Genomic DNA, 21,432 nt, shown 5'->3' with positions numbered 1-21,432 from the left:
AACAGGAACAATAAAAGCAAATGTAGAGCATTGTTAGGGGTACCTGGTATGATGGGGCGATAGATTGGGTAGCAATAGTAGGTTAGATAGTAATGGTAGACTTCAATGTGAAGATGACATTCTAACAAAGTCGTGAAGGAGATGGATAAGAGCATGATAAGACAAAAGGAGTATCTCATGCAAAAACTGAACTGGGGACAGGCAGAGTGATGCTGTGTAACAATGGAAAAAGTGGTATGAAGGTCATCCTAAGCCTTATGAGGACTCAGACTTTTATATGGATGAAGTAGTGGCCACTTTGAATAAAATAGCATGATTTGACTTTAGTTTTTATGATCCACTCAATGTGTTCAGAATATAGTGAAACTAAAAGGACAGCAAGGGTAGGGTCAGGAAGGCCAAACAGAAGACTGCTGCAGTAATTTAGGCAAAAGATGATTGTGTCTCAAAGCAAGTAATTCCAGTGGAGGTGTTGTGATGTCTCACATTTTGTGCATATTTTTAAAGTTGATGAGATCTCTGGTTGTGTTAGATGTAGAGTGTACGAGGAGAAGACTCAAGATTGAAGCTGAGGTTTTATCCTACTTCACAGAAAAGTAGAATTGCCATTAATTGTGTAGGAAAAACATACCTAAAGAAGAAAAGATGACCTTCGATATTAGGAGGGTGAACAAAAGCAGCAATCAGCAAAGGAGATCACCCAGTTGATCAAATGAAGAAAAACCGACAGCATGTGGTGTCCTTGAAGCCAAGAGAAGAAATGCTATTAGGGAGGAATGAGTGATAGAGTAGCTAGATAAGACCTGAGGATTGGCAAGTGGACTTAGCAGCATGGCTATTAAAATTTATATTGAAAAGAGAAACTTCCAGGTGTGGATCAAGGAAAAAGTCTAATTGGAATGAATATCAAAGAGTTGAGAATAAATGGAAGACAATGTGAATACAAAAAAAACTTCTTGGGAATTTTGCTGTAAAGGGCAGCAAAGGGATAGGAACTTGAATCAGTAATGGGGTCAAGAGAATTTTTTTTTATCTTTTTTTTTTTTCCCTAAAATAATAGAATCAGAATGTTTCTATAGAGATAGGGCTAATTCACTTGAGAAGGAAAATTGGACCATGTGGGAAAGAAAGGGGGGGGGGAATCTTTTAAAAGATACTCTTTAGCAGGATAGAGAACATTGAATATAGTGTACAAGTGAAAGAAAAAGCTTTAAAATAGAGAATGGAGAGTTCATCAGTCCATCTGTAGTCAAGGCAAGAATGCTCTCCAATTGGATTAGTAGGTGGATGGACACAGTTGTGGGAACCTCTGGGGCATCTTGCTTATGGCTTCAGATTTTTCAGTGAAGCTGTCAGTAAGCTCACCAGCTGAAAGTGAGCAGGGAGGCAAAAATGGGGGATGTTAGGTGAAACAAGGGAAGTGAAATAAGCATTTAGGAGAGTGGGGGAGTCAATGGGCTTTGGAAATACAGTGTGATTCTCTGGTCACTTGAGGTTCATGGTCATGAATTTTAAGTGAGATTGATCAGCTCAACAGTGTGTATTTCCACAGTCATGTTTAACTGCACAACTGCTTCCAAAATCCTGAAGAAAAATTTTTTCCAACCTAGTGCATGCATTCTCAGTCACATCAGTCATATCTGATACACAAGTGTTCTGCCTGTTTCATATGCGCTCCAGTATTTAGTATTTTACTGTTAATATTTTCATTTGCATATACTCAGTCACTCAGTGTGTCTGACCCTGTGCAACCCCATGGACCAAAGCCTGCAGGCTCCTCTGTCCATGGGGATTCTCCACGCAAGAACACTGGAATGTGTTGCTGTGCCCTCCTCCAGGGGATCTTCCAACCTGGGGATCGAACCCACGTCTCAAATCTCCTGCATTGACAGGCTGGTTCTTTACCCACTGAGCCACCTGAACCTAGCATGTTACACATTTCTAAACTTTCAGCTATGAATCAGGATGAAATAAAAATTTCCAACATACAGCATCTCAAAAAAGTGACCTCCCCTGCACACATTTCCAGGGTGATACTTTAGGATGTGCTCTGACAGATAAGCATATAGACTAAGAGAAAGGAAGACATGAGATAACAGGAAATAGGAAATCAAACAGAGGCCAGAAATGAAGGGAATCCTTGAATATACGTGAAGGGAAAGTCTAGCTGGACAGCTGAGTTTCAAATAAAGAGGACAAGCAAGACTAGAAGAGGACCCTACATGGGAAGACGGAAAAGATACCAAGGAGATTCAGGAACTTGGTGAAGAGATAGTTACTGATGTGTATGTAAAATCATGACAACTGTTAGCTCCCAATTTAAAAAAAAAAAAAAACACTAATTCCAGGAAAGAAAGGTAATTATGACTTGTTAACTGGTTCAATGTGTTAATAGTGCTTATACTATCATCATAATGCTAATACTGACTAGTAGCTTATAAAAATTTCCATACAACAGTATTGGATAGAAGATAGGAAGAGAGTTCATGTGTGGTGGGAAAAGCAGTAAGAAAACTGAAAAGATCTAAATTCTTATATGTAAAGGGAAAGGTCAACTAATGAGGACTAAAACAAAATAAAAAATCAAGATGCTACAATAGAAGCATTTTATTTACAAATTAAGATACCGATCTAATTAATCAGTAGAGATGAAGGTGGCTATCTCTGGAGTGGGAACAGGGAGAATGGTAATAAATTGTATTTGATCTCAGTTTGCTTTCTATGTTCATGTGTAACTCTGTTAAAGAAAAAATAAGAATAGTACACAGAGAAGTAATAGCATGTTTGAAGGAAATGGCAAGTAGCTGTTTACTATTCTGACTATAGCTAGAGGGTAGAATGTGTATAATGAGCGTAAAGGGAAAAAAAGAGGGGGAAACTATGTTTTCAGAAAGAATCTCAAGCTAAGAGATTTTGACTTTATTCAAGACAATATAGAAGACATTGAATGTAATGAAGCAAGGCGATTACACAATCAGACTTCTGCAAAGATGATTCTAACAGCAGTGTAGTCTGTGGCATGGAGGATGTAAAACTACAGGATGGGAATGAGCCAGAAGATTGAAATCTTGTAGTAGAAAGAAAACGAGGCCTAAGGCTGTCTTTTTCCTTTCAGGCCACGTGTGTCTGTTCCACGCCCATTTCCCTCACATTTGCCTATTTCTCTTTCTGTCTCCTCTAAGCCTCATCTTTCTTCCCTAGAGGGTGTGTGTATGCAGTACTATCTGTATATGCATGGTGCGCATTTTTAATGAAAATGAATACATAGCTATGGTCTCTACTTATGTAAAAGATGTAAGTGCAGAAATAGTAAGCATTTTATGGAGAAAAATAATTAAATTGCATTTTACACTGTGAATATTTATATTTCTCTCAGGGTCAGTCTTCAATATTGTCTAAAAATGTTGTCTAAGCACTAAACCAGGGCTGTAGGGAAAACACGAAGATCTAGCATTATTGCTTTAAAGCATCCCTAAAGCTTTGTGCATGCTTTCTAAGTCGCTTCAGTCATGTCCAACTCTTTACGACCCCATAGACTGTAGCCTGTCAGGCTCCTTTGTCCATAGGATTCTCCAGGCAAGAATACCGGAGTGAGCTGCCATGCCCTCCTCCCCTGATGCTTTATATAATCCCCGATATACCTAGCTGTGCTGTGCTCAGTAGTGTCTGACTCTTTGCTCCTCCAGCATAAAATCCAAACTGAGACCCAGCTATTTGAGTCTAATGGGTCATGGGCAGGACCAACTCAATGCTATTTATCTTTCCTTGTGTGATGCCCCAGTCCTTCCCTTACAAATTCTTTCATTAACTGTTCATTTTGGCTCTCTCTATTTCTGACATGATCATTTTTCATCCCTGTGTTGCTTCTATTCTATTTTCTAGGTTTTTTTTTTTCCCCCTCTCTCCCTCATTTCCTTTTTCTTCTCCTTTCTAGAAGTATATAAGTTTCACGTTTCTACAGCTCACTAATTTTTCTGTTGTCAGTCATATCTTCTACCCTCAGTGCATGTGGGTCTATGCAACTATTCATTCAGTCTTCATTTATCTTGTTCCTTTTTTCTTTCTGCATTTCTTTCCTTCTCCAAAAGAGTGAAGTCCAGGTTTTTATAGTTCTGACATCAGTCCCAGTGGTCCCCAAACAAGCTAGTGGGACTCATTCGTCCATGTTGGGCCCCAAACCTGGGCACCCAGTCTGTAGTTCAAGCTGCTACTCACTCCTTGAGGAGGATCCTAGAGCCCAAGTAAGCCTCCTCCTCTTCTGTATCCCCTCCTGGGGGGAAAGGTCCCACAACCGCATTACTTCTCTTTCCTCCCCATCCGATGCCATGTTACAGACTTGGTTGCGTGAGAGTCATTCTGCCAGTCTCCAACTTGTTTTCAGTGAGAATTGCTCCACGTGTAGATGTATTTATGATGTGCTTGTGAGGTAAGATGAATTCTACGTCCTCCTACTCTGACATCTTGATCTCCTCCCCTCATAACTGCTGTGGTTTGAGCAGGATTTTACTTAGGGAAGAAGAAAACTTTGCTGGATTAAAGTCAGTTGAGATTAAAATGGATGACAGGGGGCTTGTCTGATTTCTCCAAGTCTATGTATCTAAGAAAGTCTTTCTCCTCTCATATTTGGGTCACTATAGAGCATTATTGAGGGAAAACATATTAAAGAAGTAAACAATTAGGTCAATCAGTGAAAAAGAAGAAAGTGAAAGTTGCTCAGTCCTGTCTAACTCTTTGCAAGTCTGACTCTATACAGGCCATTGAATCCTCTAGGCCAGAATACTGGAGTGGGTAGCCTTTCCTTTCTCCAGGGGATCTTCTCAGCCCAGGGATTGAACCCAATTCTTCTACATTGCAAGTGGATTCTTTACCAGCTGAGCCACAAGCAAAGATCAATCAGTAAGAATATATAATATCTGAAAATGTAATAAAATGTTAATAAGTGGAGAAAAATAGGAGTTGAGAAGAAGAAAATGAAAGGCCTGCCCCTGAGTGATTGTCCATCTTGTGAAGAAGTTCACAGGATACAGCAGTACAAGGTGTATGGGAGAGGATGAGAGCAGAATAGCTTTGCACTCAGAGGTAGAGGCATAAGTGGGCCTGAAGGTCTGACCCCACAGCCTGCACTAGTCACAACGCCCAGAACAAACCTTGCTAATCTGAAAGAGGCAACCCAGGCATAGATGGTTGAGAATCAAAAAGTCCTTGTCCAAAAGAAGGTTTTCCCCATGTTGCTAGAAATAAAAGGGGTTCTAGAGAGCCAGGAAATAGTCTAGGCTTAGATTAGGGATCTATGAGGATGCTGAATCCCTGATAAAGAATGTCTACCTAAGTTCTTCCCCAATACTGATGGGAGGAAGGACATGGGCTCCCTGGATGTCTCAACTAAGGAGACAGGAGGGCTTTTGAGGAAAAGAGAATAGCAGAGCCTGCTAGTGGGATGACAATAAATTCTAGTGCATTTGACGCAGTTTAGGTCCTACAGATAGTGTTGGAATTCTCTGCTGGAGATATCCATGGGCACTAGGAATTACTACTGATTCAAAAAGACAGATGACCCAGTAGACAAATCAACATCAGGTGCCAACATGCATTTCACAAAGTAGGAAATCTCAATGGCAAAGTTCCTTTGAAATGGAATTCAGGCTTCCTATTCAGGCTCACTCATAATCCAGGAAGTGAAAATTAAAACCACAGTGAAGCAGTGTTTAAAAAAACTTGCAAACTGGTATGACTGGTTTAGAAAGCAATTTGATATTTTCTAGTAAATTTGAAAATAAAAATAACATAATATCTAAGAATATAACCTAGATAATTTTTTTTTTTTTTTTTGCCTCAGGAGTCAAGTATTAGAATGGTCATTGCAGCAGTGTCCATAATACCAAAATGGAAAACTGCCTAAGGATTCATTAGTAAAACATAAACTGCAATAGAGTCGAACAATAGAAAAACATAGAATGGTGGAAATACATAAATATAGGAGTAGACATAAGTATAATCATAGAGAGCAAATTGGAAGTACGATTTGCCCATTTATATTTTGGTGAAAATGAAACCCACATTAGGGAATTATTGGACCTCAAGTAGACCAGTTCTTAACTTTAAATAAAGAAATATGTTAAGTATAATGAAAACATAAAAATGCAATTGAAATGCATTGCAATGATGTGTAGATGTGGGATATACATGGTTTTTTGTGTGTACATGTGTCTAAGCAATTAAATAGCCCTTCAAGTGCTGTTGCACATAAAATTTTTGGTTAAAATTTTTAAATTCCTGATAATTACTACCATTTTGCTTGTTTATTCCGGTACCATAATTAGATCCGGGAAAGTTAAATTATCAGAATATTGAAATAATGAATACCGACATTTATCTAAATGTCTTTCTAAAAGCAGATATCAACATTATACAAACATTATAAGAGATAGGAAATAGCTCTTACAAAATTGAACATAAAAGTGAAACTGAAATAGAACTACAAAAGATTATATTTGCCTACATTATACTCTTTATTTTTATTCTTCAACAATTACACATAATTTTATGTGGATAATATATCTCAGTGTATTCTGAATTATTTATTTGGTAGATATTGCTCCAGAAGGAAATTAGAAGTTCTTTTTTTTCCCCCCTGTTTCCAGAGATTTGGTGAGGTTAACATTAGTTGATTTTGACCTGCATCTGTTCAAGATGCTTGGACCAAGAATAAAAAGGGAAGATGAGAATTCTAAATTTGGGGTCAAAGCTCCATTATAAACACATAAGGGTCAGGAAGATCCCCTGGAGGAAGGCATTTTAACTGACTCCATATTCTTGCCTGGAGAATCCCATGGACAGAGGAGCCTGGCAGGCTACAGTCCAGAGTCAAAAAGAATCATTCGCAACTGAAGCAAATTATCACACATGAATGCATCATTATATGTAATAGTTATATCAAACTATCACTATCAAACTATCACTACAAACTATTATTAAAATCGATATTAAAAAAAAGGAGTAGTGTAGATGAGGAAGTTCTCATAGTAAAGAAAGGTAAAAATAACCTTAGTCAAAATCAAAATTGAAATAATGAACTTTTTGTAGAATATTTCTCTGATATAAATTGCCCTTTCTCTTTTGCCACTCTGATCTATTGGCAGTTTTCCTGTGAAACATTATAATCTATGGCACTAGTATACAGAGTCTGGCCTTTAATATTATTCTCCACTACAGATAGTTAGGACACTTTAGCAAGCCACTGAGTCTACGTTTCATAGAGAAGAACTCAAGATTTCTTCAGAATACCAATTAGAAATCAAGGTTAACTTTTAAATATGTATGAAAATGACTACAAGAATGGACTTGATGGGGTTCCTATTGCTCAAACTATGCTCAAATTCAAGCATCAAAAGAGAAACAAATATTGCTGTCAATTAAAAACAGTGAGCTAAAAAAAAAATCTGAAATTCATCATGTTGCCCCCAAGGGATAACTAATCATAAAAGGTATTGCAGAGTGAAGCAACAGCTGCCAGTGAGAGGCAGTGTCTGAATCTTTGCTGACACTGAATTTGGATCAAGAGCAGTCCTAATGTTGAAATATCCTCTGTCAAATGTATGTTATATTCTTGCCGAATAATGATAAAGACTTCTAGGACTATGTCTCAGCAAAAGTTGAGTTTTCTTGATCACGTGAAACCCTTTCTTGCACAAATAGTATCACCAGGTCTGGGTTCCTATTAGAGACTCTGAGGCACAAGAAACCTCTTCCTCAATTCCATTTCATCATCCTCAATGGTGACTTTACTCATGATAAGACATTGAATCATTGGCTAATTAAAATATGAACTTATTCATCCAAATGTGTATATGTGTTTGTATGTATGTATATAGAGGCCTATGCATGCGGTTTCTTTCCACTAGTTCATAACTCTTAAAAAACTTTGCAGAAAACATCATCAATGGAGAGGAAGCTTCTACTTCAGCTGTTCATGCTACAGCATCTCCATCTTTAAAGTCAGTTGGAGTAGGACTTCCCTGGTGGCTCAGATGGTAAAGCATCTTGCTTACAATTCAGGAGACCTGGGTTCGATCCCTGGGTCAGGAAGATCCTCTGGAGAAGGAAATGACAACCCACCCCAGTACTCTTGCCTGGAAAATCCCATGGACAGAGGAGCGTGGTGGGCTATAGTCCACAGGGTCGCAAAGAGTCGGACACGACTGAGCAACTTCACTTCAAAATCACTGCAGATAGTGACTGCAGCCATGAAATTAAAAGACACTTGATCCTTGGGAGAAAAGCTATGGCCAACCTAGATAGCATATTACAAAGCAGAGACATTACTTTACCAACAAAGGTCCATCTAGTTAAAGCTATGGTTTTTCCAGTAGTCGTATATGGATGTGAGAGTTGGACCATAAAGAAAGCTGAGCACCAAAGAACTGATGTTTTTGAACTGTTCTGCTGGAGAAGAATCTCGAGAGTCCCTTGGACTGCAAGGAGATCCAGCCAGTCAATCCTAAAGGAAATCAGTCCTGAGGATTCATTGAAAGGACTGATGCTGAAGCTGAAATTCCAATACTTTGGCCACCTGATGTGAAGAACTGACTCCTTAGAATAGACCCTGATGCTGGGAAAGACTAAAGGCAGGAGGAGAAGGGGATGATGGAGGATGAGATGGTTGGATGGCATCATCAGTGATTCAATAGACATTAGTTTGAGCAAGCTCTGGGAGTTGGTGATGGCATGCTGCAGTTCATGAGGTTGCAAAGAGTCGGACACGACTGAGCAACCAAACTGAACAGCCATGCTTTCTCATCTATTCTTCCTTTCCACTCCAGCCTGGGAACCACGTCTCTCATTCTCCCCAATAAATAGGTTAAGAGAGAGAAATATAACAAAACATATATTTGTGGCACTGAGAAAAGCAAAGTTTCAAAACCTCTAAGCTCAGAATGTGTCCCTTTGGCATCTCCCTCAGCTTAGGCAAACAGACCTCTCTGGCCCCAAAGGATCTTTCCAGCCAGACGCAAGTCCTATCATGACCCTGTCCCAATATTTTTAGAATTGCTATCCAGATCAAGTCCATCCTAAAGGAAATCAGTCCTGAATATTCATTGGGAGGACTGATGTTGAAGCTGAAACTGCAATTCTCTGGCCACCTGATGTGAAGAACTGACTCATTGGAAAAGATCCTGATAATGGGAGAGATTGAAGGCAGGAGAAGGGGACAACAGAGGATGAGATGGCTGGATGGCATCACTGACTGTATGGACATGAGTTTGAGTGAGCTCTGGGAGTTGATGATGGTCAGGGAACCCTGGTGTGCTGCAGTCCATGGGGTGGCAGAGAGTCGGACACGACTGAGCAACTGAACTGAACTGATTCCCCACTTATTCATTCATAAACCTCAATGAAGGGGCAATAGGAGAATGAATATATTTTTAAATGAATTTGTATTCAATATAGAAATTGAATCACAGTAAGTCACGGACTGCCAAAGGCACACAGTCATAGCTTTCACACTGTGTGAAGTGAGTAATGATCTCCTTTTGGGGAAAACTTATCAAGATTCAAAATATTAAGTTAATTTTCTATACTAATATGCATATATGCAGTAACAGAATTATAATCTTAATTGTCAGTTCTTAATTCAACACACAAAAATGTTCATAGAAGATATGAAGATGAAATCATAGAAGATATGAAGATGGAGGCAGAGGAAGGTGAGAGACACACACGGAGGGAGAAAGAAAGAAACTTGAAGATGCCACCGTGTTGTCTTTGAGAATAACGGAAGAGAACATGAACCAAAACAATGCAAGGACGTGATTCTCTCCTAGAATCTCCCGAAGGAAACACATTCTTTCTGACACCTGGATTTTAGTACTTCTGACTGGCAGGACTATGAGAAAATAGATCTGTGTTGTTATAAGTTATAAAGTTTGTTGAAATTTTCTACAGTAGCAATAGAAACTAACACAATGCATCAAGAGAAAGGGTCCAAAAAAATACTATAAACTTCTCCCAACTGTGGACAATAAAACTGCAATACTCTAGGGCTTGAGACTCTCAGTGGAAGCTTGGTCAATCAGAATCTCTTAGAGACCACGGTATCTGACATAGAAGAAACACGCAATACATAAATCTTATGTGTAAACTAATCAATAAAGTGAATAAAACTAACTAATAAAATATAAATAAATCAGAGCCTTTCACATGGAGTTTAAATCAAAATGCATAACTTTCCACTTTCCAAAAATGCAGTCTTTGTGAAGGACGATGTGATCAGTGTATCATCAACTCAAAAAATCTAGTGTTCTCTAGATCTGATGACCTTGTTCAGCATGAGTAAATGTGCGATTGTTTGAAGGTACAGAAAGAAGACATAGCAAAAAGCTTTTGGATATGTATTTCATTTTCCTTCTCCTTCAGCTTTGCATAAACCAAACATTTGCCATTTAGGAACTACACAAATATTCGAAGGTGGCATGAAGGTTATGGAAAGCATATTTTCCAGAAGTATATTTTTGCATTTGAAATTGAGAGTCAATTCCTAGGCAGATTGATAAGAAGTCCAGGGTCCCCAAGGAGAAGAAAGGGGTCTGGGGCTCTCAAAGTGGAGAGAGGGTTCTGGAATTCTCAAGGAGGAGGAAAGGACAAACTTTTTTTGTCTACATTCCTTAGTCTTAGTCAATTGCACAATTCAGTTTACACTCTGTACTAGGGATTATACAACAACAATGTATCCTGCTTGAGGACAGTTTCTCCTGCCTGAAGACCTTCTGGCTAATCCTGTTATCTTAAAATGTCAATTATGGGAGTGGGTCTAGTAAGACCTTTACAACCTCCAGATATTCTTTTGATTCATTGTAATAACTAATTAAAAGGTATATAACTCCATTACTAACACTAGCAAGGGGGCACTCTTTCTGCCCCCTTCTGATGTCTATGTCAGAATCTTTCTCTATCCCTTTTATACTTTAATAAAACTCTGTTACACAAAAGCTCTGAGCAATCAAGCCTTGTTTCTGGCCCCAGATTGAATTCTTCTCCTCCAGAGGTCAAGAATCCCAGCATCTTCCATGGTTCAGCAACAACCTTTCCAAAATCAGCCATAGTTTATCAACACCAGCTTTCAAAATACTTATACCAAGTGAAGAGCTGCCTATGCTTTTGTGCTTCATGTACTGAAATAGCACCAAGCAGGGGTACCCAACAGGGTGGAAAGGGAGAATCGCAAAACATGCTGATTTTCTTGTTATTATTGCTGTTTAAAATGGTTGATTTCAATTGAGAGTGCCATGCCTTTAATGTTAGTTCAGTATTGCGGAAGGATATGTTCTTTATGTTTACCTTTGAAATGCTGCTTGTTATCACTGGGATCATTATTATTATGACAGAAGAGCAGCTTCCAAACTGAAAAATGAGGAGCTCTAGTGGCATCTCCTGACTCCAGTGCAATGCTCCCTTGCAAGTCATCAAAGGGTCCCATGCTTTCTCCATTTCCCTCCCAAAGTCCCCTGACTGATGTGGGACACAGGTCATCATGCCAGTTGAGGGCAGAGCATAGCTTCTGCTCCATCTTTTCCTCTATGTTCACCTGAGGGGAGGATTTCATCTATTTTCTCCTCCACAGGGGCTTAGCGCTTAGTGTGGACATCCAGACAGCCCCTTCCTCCTCTCACTGGAGATGACTTGGTTTATTAAAAATCATTTGCAAAGTGGCTGGAGAAATACATGGTTTAACTGCCAAGCAGATTAAAGTGAACAATGGCAGCACCGAAACATCAGCCATGGCACAGATTCCATCTTAAAGTTCAGAGATTTGCTGCTGTCTCCCTGCAGAGAAGGTTTCCATCTCTCTGGGCTCAAAGCTGGAGGACGTCAGGACATCCCACGTGCTTTCCTGAATGCATTTCCTTATCTTCTTCCTACCTTGTCCATTCTGTTCTTGGAAAGTTCTGAAGGCAGAATAAAGAACTTGTGGAGAATAAAGAACAGGGCCTTTAGAGCAAAACATGCTGTGTGCTAAGTCGCTGACTGCTACTGCTAAGTCACTTCAGTGGTGTCCAACTCTGTGCGACCCCATAGAGGGCAGCCCACCAGGCTTCCCAGTCCCTGGGATTCTCCAGGCAAGAACACTGGAGTGGGTTGCCATTTCCTTCTCCAGTGCATGAAAGTGAAAATTGAAAGTGAAGTCACTCAGTCGTATCTGACTCTTAGCGACCCCATGGACTGCAGCCTACCAGGATCCTCCGTCCATGGGATTTTCCAGGCAAGAGTGCTGGAGTGGGGTGCCATTGCCTTCTCCAGTTGTGTCCAGTTCTTTGCAACCTCATGGATTGTCAGGCTCCCCTGGCAACAGGATTCTCCAGGCAATAATGCTAGAGCGGGTTGCTATGCCCTTCTCCAGGGGATCTTCCTGATCCAGAGATTGAACCTATGTCTCCTGCAGTCAGGCCAGTTCTTTACCACTGATACCACAAGGGAATCCCACCCAGAACAAAACATGTGTGTTGTGCTTAGTCACTCAGTCGACTTCTACTCTTTGCAACCACATGGACTGTAGTCCGCCAGGCTTCTCTGTCCATGGGGATTATCCAGGCAAGAATCCTGGAGTGGGTTATGATGCCCTCCTCCAGGGGATCTTCCCAATCCAGGGATCGAGCCCAGGTCTCCCACATTGCAGGCAGATTCTTTACCATCTGAGGCACCAGGGAAGCAAAATAAAACATATCCGGGCTCAAATCTCGCTCCTGATGCTTTCTGGTTGTGACATCCTGGATCTAGCAGACAGTATTTCTGAGGCTCGCTTTGTTCATTTGTTAAATAAAATAGCATCACACAGTTCGTAACCTTGTTGCAGGGTGGTTGAAAGAGTTAAAGCCCTATTATTACTCATCTCACTCCATAAATTGTAGGTATTACTGAAATCCACAAATACCTCTCCACTAGTAGAATCTGCACCATTCTTTCAGGATCTGCCTTTACTGTTTAAGATTTTCTGAAACTCATAAGTTGTCTATGACTAGGATCACAACAACAACCTCTTCAGATACAAAGGAAGCTACTACCTAAATCTAGTCTGAGTGTACACTGTTCTGGAAAGAGTGGGAAGCTTCCCTTAGGAGAGAAAGGAAATTCAAAAGCCAATTTTCCATGTAGAGAAATTAACCGGTCAATCCGGAATGGCCAGGTAAATGGATTAGATTACCTGCTAGCCAAGGAACATGCAGGCTCTAAATTCTGACTTTACCTCTTATTCATCCACATGTTGGTGATCCATGACTACCTAGTGTATTTCTCTGACATTCATGGGATTCCTTTTCAATGCCTCAAGTACACCTGCCTTGTTTGGGTTGGCTGGGGTTCTCAAGATGTGGCTGCCCTCTGGTGGCAGCTGCCTTCCCCAGATCCAAATGTAGAAAGTCCAGGAGGCTGACTGGCCTCTGCATCCTGTGTGTGCAGCCTTCTAGTGAGAGGGAAGCACTGACATTAGCTGCACTTTTTTTTTCCTACCTAAATATCTGTCTCCTGAAACTCTGCTAACAGCTAAAGCCATTTATCATTCCCTCTTTGCATTCTCTTTTCCCAGGCATCTGGACTTGAATTCACACCTAGTCATGGCTCAGAGGCTCTCCTCTGCTCCCCACATCTGTGGCTCCAGTTCACAGGCACTTAGTACCGCCAATCAAACATCTCTCATTTGGGTGGTTTGCATGCACCTCAAATTCCGTAACATAAAATCAAACTAATTTTCCCCCAAACCTGTTCCTCCTCCTTCTGTGCTCAGTGGATAAATATCTATCACCCCAGCTCCACAGCTGTTCCCTTCTGGCTCCATCACTACTGGCCTAATTATAGCTGAAATGCATATATAAAAGATTATTCTCTGATCACAATAGTCTTTTTTTTCCTGCCTACAGAATAAAATCCAAGTGCTTTGGGAAGTTACTCTGGGCCTTTAATAATCTGAAGGACCTAATATAAGCCAAGGCTCACTGCCCTAGATCTGCAACTTAATCTTATAAAGTTTTGTAAATCTAACATTAAGAATAGTGTTGGACATTTGGTGGGTGCTTGGAAATACTGTGAATTAAATCCATATATCAGCACAGCTTAAAATTAAAGGTGCTTTTAAAAACATTATGGTTAAAACTGTGGTCAGTTAAAAAGTCCATCTCTAATGCTTTAACCTAAACTATTGTAAAGACAAGTTTCCATTTCCTGTGGATGTGTAAGTGATTTCTTTGGGGGAGGGGAAAGGTAATCACTCAGCAATGGCCAGTAATATTCAGTATTTAGGTCTATCTGTGGACTTGAGTTTCAGTCTGAGTTTTGCAATTAAGAAGGCAGTCTCCATACGATCCAGCAATCCCTCTGCTGAGCATACACACCAAGGAAACCAGAATTGAAAGAGACATGTGTACTCCAGTGTTCATCGCAGCACTGTTTACAATAGCTAGGACATGGAAGCAACTTAGATGTCCACTGGCAACTGAATAAATAAGAAAGCTGTGGTACCTATACATAATGAAATATCACTCAGCTATTAAAAATAATTCATTTGAATTAGTTCTAATGAGGTGGATGAAACTGGAGCCTATTATACAGAGTGAAGTAAGTCAGAAAGAAAAACACCAATGCAGTACACTAACGCATATATATGGAATTTAGAAAGATGGTAACGATAACCCTGTATGAGAGACAGCAAAAGAGACACAGATGTAAAGAACAGACTTTTGGACTCTGTGGGAGAAGGTGAGGGTGGGATGATTTGAAAGAATATCATTGAAACATGTATATCATCATATGTGAAATAGATCACCAGTCTAGGTTTGATCCATGAGACAGGGTGTTCATGGCCGGTGCACTGAGACGACCCTGAGGGATGGGATGGGGAGGGAGGTAGGAGGGGGGTTCAGGATGGGGGACACATGTACACCCATGGCTGATTCATGTCAAAGTATGGCAAAAACCGCTACAATATTGTAAAGTAATTAGCCTCCAATTAAAATAAATAAATTATTTTTTTTTAAAAAGGCAGTCTCTGAGGTTGGACATTACATTCAAATACCAATTCTTTCTTTCATTAGGCCTTAAAGACAGTGAAGTTTCTCAGTCTTGACCGATTCTTTGTGACTCCATAGACTGTAGCCTACCAGTCTTCAGCATTCATGGGATTTTCCAGGCAAGAATACTGGAGTGGGTTGCCATTTCCTTCTCCAGGGGATCTTCTCAACACAGGAATCAAACCTGAGTCTCTTGCATTGCAGGCAGACACTTTACGGTCTGAGCCACCAGGGAAGCCAAACTTTAATCATTATACCATAGGCATAATAATTGTATCTCTAGAACATTATTTAATCTATCAAGATATTTTCCAGGATTAATTGGATTAATGCACAAAAAACATTTACACAGTGCCTAGTAGATAGTAACTGCTCTATAAATATTAGCCACAGTAATAGCTGTCATCTATACACCTCATGTCTACATGGATATTTATGATATATAAAATTCCAGAAAGACAATAATATGATTCAAAATGCATAAACATCATGATGAGAAGAGAATTCTATGAGAATTTTGAGGTTTTATGAGCATTGCTAATTTGGCTTAATTCACAGTTCAGTTCATTTCAGTCACTCAGTCATGTCCAACTAATTGCGACTCCATGGACTGCAGCATGCCAGGCTTCTCTGTCCATCACCAACTCCTGGAGCTTGCTCAAACTCATGTCCATTGAGTCAGTCATGACATCCAACCATCTCATCCTTGGTCGTCCTCCTCTCCTCCTGTCTGCAATCTTTCCCAGCATCAGGGTCTTTCCAGTGAGTACCTCCATAGTTCTTAGCATCAGGTGGCCAAAGTATTGGAGTTTCAGCTTCAGCATCAGTCTTTCCAATGAATATCCAGGACTGATTTCATTCAGGATCGAGTGGCTTGATCTCCTTGCAATCCAAGGGATTCTCAAGCGTCTTCTCCAACACCACAGTTCAAAAGTATCAATTCTTCGGCACTCAGCTTTCTGTATAGACCAACTCTCAAATCCATACATGACTTGAAAAAACCATAGCTTTAAGTAGACAGACCTCTGCTGGCAAATTAATGTCTCTGCTTTTTAGTATGCTGTCTAGGTTGGGCATAGCTTTTCTTCCAAAGAGCAAGCATCTTTTGATTCATGGCTGCAGTCACCATCTGCAGTGATTTGGAACACCCCCTCCCAAATAAACTCTCTCACGGTTTCCATTGTTTCCTCATCTATTTGTCATGAAGTGATGGGACTGGATGCCATGATCTTAGTTTTCTGAATGTTGAGTTTTAAGACAACTTTTCCACTCTCCTCTTTCACTTTCATCAAGAGGCTCTTTAGTTCTCCTTTGCTTTCTGCCATAAGGGTGGTGTCATCTGCATACCTGAGGTTATTGATATTTCTCCTGGTAATCTTGATTCCAGCTTGTGCTTCATCCAGCCTGTTATTTCGCATGATGTACTCTTCATATAAGTTAAATAAGCAGGGTGACAGTATACAGCCTTGAAGTATGCTTTTCACAATTTGGAACCAGTCCCTTGTTCCATGTACACTTCTAACTGTTGCATCTTGACCTGAATACAGATTTCTCAGGAGGCAGGTCAGGTGGTCTGGTATTCCCATATCTTGAATAATTTTCCATAGCTTGTTGTGATCCACAGAGTCAAAGGCTTTGGCATACTCAGTAAAGCAGAAGTAGATTTTTTTTTTCTGGAACTCTCTTGCTTTTTCAATGATCCAACAGATGTTGGCAATTTGATGTCTAGTTCCTCTGCCTTTTCTAAACCCAGCTTGATCATTTGGAAGTTCATGGTTTACCTACTGTTGAAGCCCGGCTTGGAGAATTTTGAGCGTTACTTTGCTAGCATGTGAGATGAGTGTGCGATAGTTTGAACATTTTTTGGCCTTGCCTTTCTTTGGGATTGGAATGAATACTGACCTTTTCCAGTCTTATGGCCACTGCTGAGTTTTCCATATTTGCTTGCATATTGAGTGCAGCACTTTCACAGCATCATCTTTTAGGATTTGAAAGAGTTCAACTGGAATTCTGTCACCTCCACTAGCTTTGGTCCTAATGATGCTTCCTAAGGCCCCCATGACTTCACATTCCAGGATGTCTGGCTCTTGGTGCGTGATCACTCCATCGTGGTTACCTGGGTCATGAAGATCTTTTTTCCTATAGTTCTGTGTATTTTTGCCACCTCTTTTTAATATCTTCTGCTTCTGTCAGGTCCATATTGTTTCTGTCCTTTACTGTGCTCATCTTTGTGTGAAATTTTCCCTTGGTATATCTAATTTTCTTGAAGATATCTCTAGTCTTTCCCATTCTATTGTTTTACTCTATTTCTTTGCACTGATCACTGAGGAAGGCTTTCTGATCTCTCCTTGCTAGTCTTTAGAACTCTGCGTTCAAATAGTTATATTTTTTTCTTTTCTCCTTTGCCTTTGGCTTCTCTTCTTTTCTCAGGTATTTGTAAGGCCCTCTCAGACAACCATTTTGCCTTTTTGCATTTATTTTTCATGAGGATGGTCTTGACCACAGACTCCTGTACAATGTCACGAACATCTGTCCATACTTCTTCAGGCACTCTGTCTATCAGATCTAATCCCTTTAATCTACTTGTCACTTCACTACTATATAATTATAAGGGATTTTATCAGGTCATGCCTGAACGGTCTAGTGGTTTTCCCTACTTTTTCTTCAATTTAAGTGTGAATTTGACAATAAGAAGTTTATGATCTGAGCCACAGTCATCCTCCAGTCTTGTTTTTCTTGAGTGTATAGAGCTTCTCCATCTTTGGTACTAATTCTCTGTAGGTATTAAATATTGTCTCTTCCCTGTGAAAACAACGCCAGTGTTAATAAGTACATGTTGTAGAATGTTGAGCCACTATTTTACAGGAGGTAAATTCCAGATGGGTATATTGCAGCTCAGTAAACAGTTTCATCACCTGGACTCCAGTGGTGAAAAACCTAGAAAATTATTGTTCCCAGGATATTTCATTATTCTTCTTTCACTTGTAGACACTGAAAATTTTAAAATGTACCAAAGATCACTGGTCCATGCTTAGTCACTCTGTTCCTCAGTTCCCTTACAAGTAAAATGGGGGTCATAATAATAGCAGCTACTATATACGGGTGTTTTCCAAATTAAATGAATTAATATATTAAAGTGCTTAAAACAAGTGACTGATCTAAGGAATTAAATACATACTGACTATTACATTCATAGTAAGTATCCTTTTAGAGATAAGATTGCCTCAGAAAATCCAGTGCAGATGGATACATAGACATAAAGTAAAATTAAAAACAGATGAATAAAGACATGCAAGAAAACTATAAAACCAGAACCCTTTCCACTTGAGAACATTTGCTATTGAAATCAAATGACAACAATGTGCTGCAGTCCATGGGGTCACAGAGTCAGACACAACTTAGCAACTGAACAGCAACAATGGTATCATATATGGTTGTTTCACATATGTTTAAGGAATTAAAAATTTACACAGAGAGTTTGTGTATTTTGGAGCTTAAAATGTATACAAAAAAAATTTGAATGCTCACTTCAAAGTATTTTGCTTTTCTTTCATCTTAAAAAATGGGCTTCCCTGGTGGCAAAGTAATAAATAGCCCCCCAAAAAGTATTTGTTTTCCTAATTGATCAAGAATTCCTCTACTAAGTGTAGAACTAAAGAAACAAATATATTCAGAATGTATATTCCCATCATCAGTGGCTTATGTTCTTTGCAACAATCAAGTTACCTGGAGGGTAGAATCCTTTCATATTTCCCTTTATATCCTGGAAGTTATTCTGAATTGACTGATCCAACACTCCAGGAACACTCACTGAAGATATTCTGTTCTGCGAGCCCACTCTAGACCTATTGATCAGAACTCTCAAGATGTCTTCAAGGAATCTGTATGTCTAACAAGCACCCCAGGAATTCTGGTAACCATTTGATTTGGGAGCTGTTACTGGCATGCCTGGTGAAAGAGTCTGTACATAATGGGCATTAGGTAGAAAGCAATTTAAAATGTGAAGTTAGAACTTCTTATCTCAACTTCTGGTTCTATTACTTACCAAGAGGATAAGTTTAGACACTGTTACCTTTAAAAATCATCAATTTTCTCAACTGCAAAAGGAAACTAATCATACCTATCTTATAGGATCACTGTGAAATTAAACAAAAGCAAAAGTAAAGCACCAAACACAGTGCCTGACACAAAGTATATGAGTAATAAATGTTAGTCCTTTACAAAGGTAACATTGTTTTCAATAAATACAGATGGAATGGAGGACATAATTTTTCCATGGAATGGCATTTGAAAGAGTCCTTAAATACTATTCTTCTGGTTCCCAGGAATTCCGTAAAGAGAGATGGATTTAATATTTCTGCCTTTTGCTCACCTGTTAGCACTAACATCAATGCAATGATGTTCTGTAGACTGTCTGTTGCTAGAGCAACACTTCTGGAAGCCTCTTTTTGTCTTTGCACATAAAATGGAACATTAGTATTCTGACAATGATATTTTTGGAAGGGATTCTTTAAAATAAACTTCAAACCAAAACTTTTTATAAGAATGTTGACATAATTACTCAAAAATTGCTCTAAGAATTAGACAGGATTCCTAGGAGAAAAGGAGTTGTTGTTTGCTAAGTCATGTCCGACTCTTTGCAACCCCATACACTGTAGCACCTCAGGCTCCTCTCTCCTCCACTGTCCCCTAGAGTCTGATCAAGTTCATGTCCATCGAGTCAGTGATGCTATCTAACGATCTCATCCTCTGCTGCTCATCCTTTCCTTTTGCCTTCAATCTCTCCCAGCACCAGTCTTTTCGAATGGCCTGGCTCTTTGCATCATGTGACCAAAGTATTGGAGCTTTAGTAACAGTCCTTCCAATGTACAGGGTTGATTTCTTTTAGGATTGACTTGTTTGATTTCCTTGCTGTCCAAGGGACTCTCAAGGAGAAGAAGAGTAGAGAATACCAATGGGAGGTTTTTTTTTTTTAATTCACTCCACGTAGTCTATTTCCATTAGTTGACCCATCCTAAGGCACCTTGTATTACTCCTTTAAAAATACCCCATCTGCATTTTTTAACAAGAAAAAGATCTAATAAAATTGTTATCTCATTGATAACAATGCATCTCACTTATCAACTTCATTGTTCAGTTGTCTTTGAAACTCAAAGTTTCAGAGAATATTGATCCAGTCAAGTTACACAGAGGAAAGTACTTTACATAATGAAGTTGGCTGTTTTATATTCACACAAGATAAAAGTGTCAATTAAGGTATCAAGTAAACTGCCCATATATACTCCTTATCATGAAATATTAGCGTTTTCAAGATCATTAACCTTCTAGTTTTATCATTGTGCAATGAAATTAAACTAAAAAGCAAATGTAATCTCTTATTTCAATTTAGCATTGAGGGAGGAAAGAATCTACAAGAAACCCGTAACCTTCCAAAATGAGCAGTCAGAAACCTACAGTAGACACAAAGAGATTGGCCCTGGAATTGTGGGGAGGCGGGTGCTGCAGGAGCTAGAACACTGGACTTGGATGGAGCTGATTTCCTGTCCAAGTCTGTACCACTTGCTACCTAATATGACTGTAGGCACACCACTTACTTCCCCCGGACATCAGGGTTTTTTTGTCTGTCAAATTTTCAAATAGAAAAATAATTCTGGTGCAAGTTTATTATAAAGATTAAATAATATAAAATTTATTATTCTTCAACAGTGCCTGACATATAATGTGTGAATAGTAGCTCTTATTGGCTCAAACCAAATGTTAACACAGAGAATAAATTTCATAAAAAATGGAAACTATATCTTTCCATACAGATACTAAGCACTCCATGGCTTTAGGTGCCCATAGGAAGAGTTATAATTGAATATTTTATGGAAATATTACCACATCAATTGCAACTGATGATTGATGTGGATAGTGTATTCTACAAAACCAGAATTATTGTTATTCTATTTAAGCTTCCACACTATGTAAGGTACAGTCCCTGGTATAGTGGAGACAATGATATAACCATGGTCTCTGTCCTTGTTGAGTTTACAGTCAGATGGAGAAGTAGATTATGATAAAAATAATAAACATAAATGTCATAATTACAAATCCTGTGCTTCTCTGACCACACACTCCCTGGAAATGGTGGATATTTTGGGATTCAAAATTTCAAAACTTGGCTGGCCTTGATCCCAGTTTTATTTTTAAGAACAATGTGGGTTCTGGAGCATGGAGCTCATTCTATTACATCTGAGCTAAGATTAGCGGATTTAATTATTTGTATGTAATCTCTTAGGAATTCAATGTTCAATATTCAAAACTGAATGAATTATTGGTGCATCAATGAATTATACTTACATTTATTAATTAGGCTTCAAGTACATAATATATAAAT

Source organism: Ovis aries, chromosome 3, assembly GCF_016772045.2.
Source record: "Ovis aries strain OAR_USU_Benz2616 breed Rambouillet chromosome 3, ARS-UI_Ramb_v3.0, whole genome shotgun sequence".
NCBI classification, from domain to species: domain Eukaryota; kingdom Metazoa; phylum Chordata; class Mammalia; order Artiodactyla; family Bovidae; genus Ovis; species Ovis aries.
The sequence above is the reverse complement of the archived record's forward strand: the minus strand, read 5'-3'. Positions refer to the sequence as shown.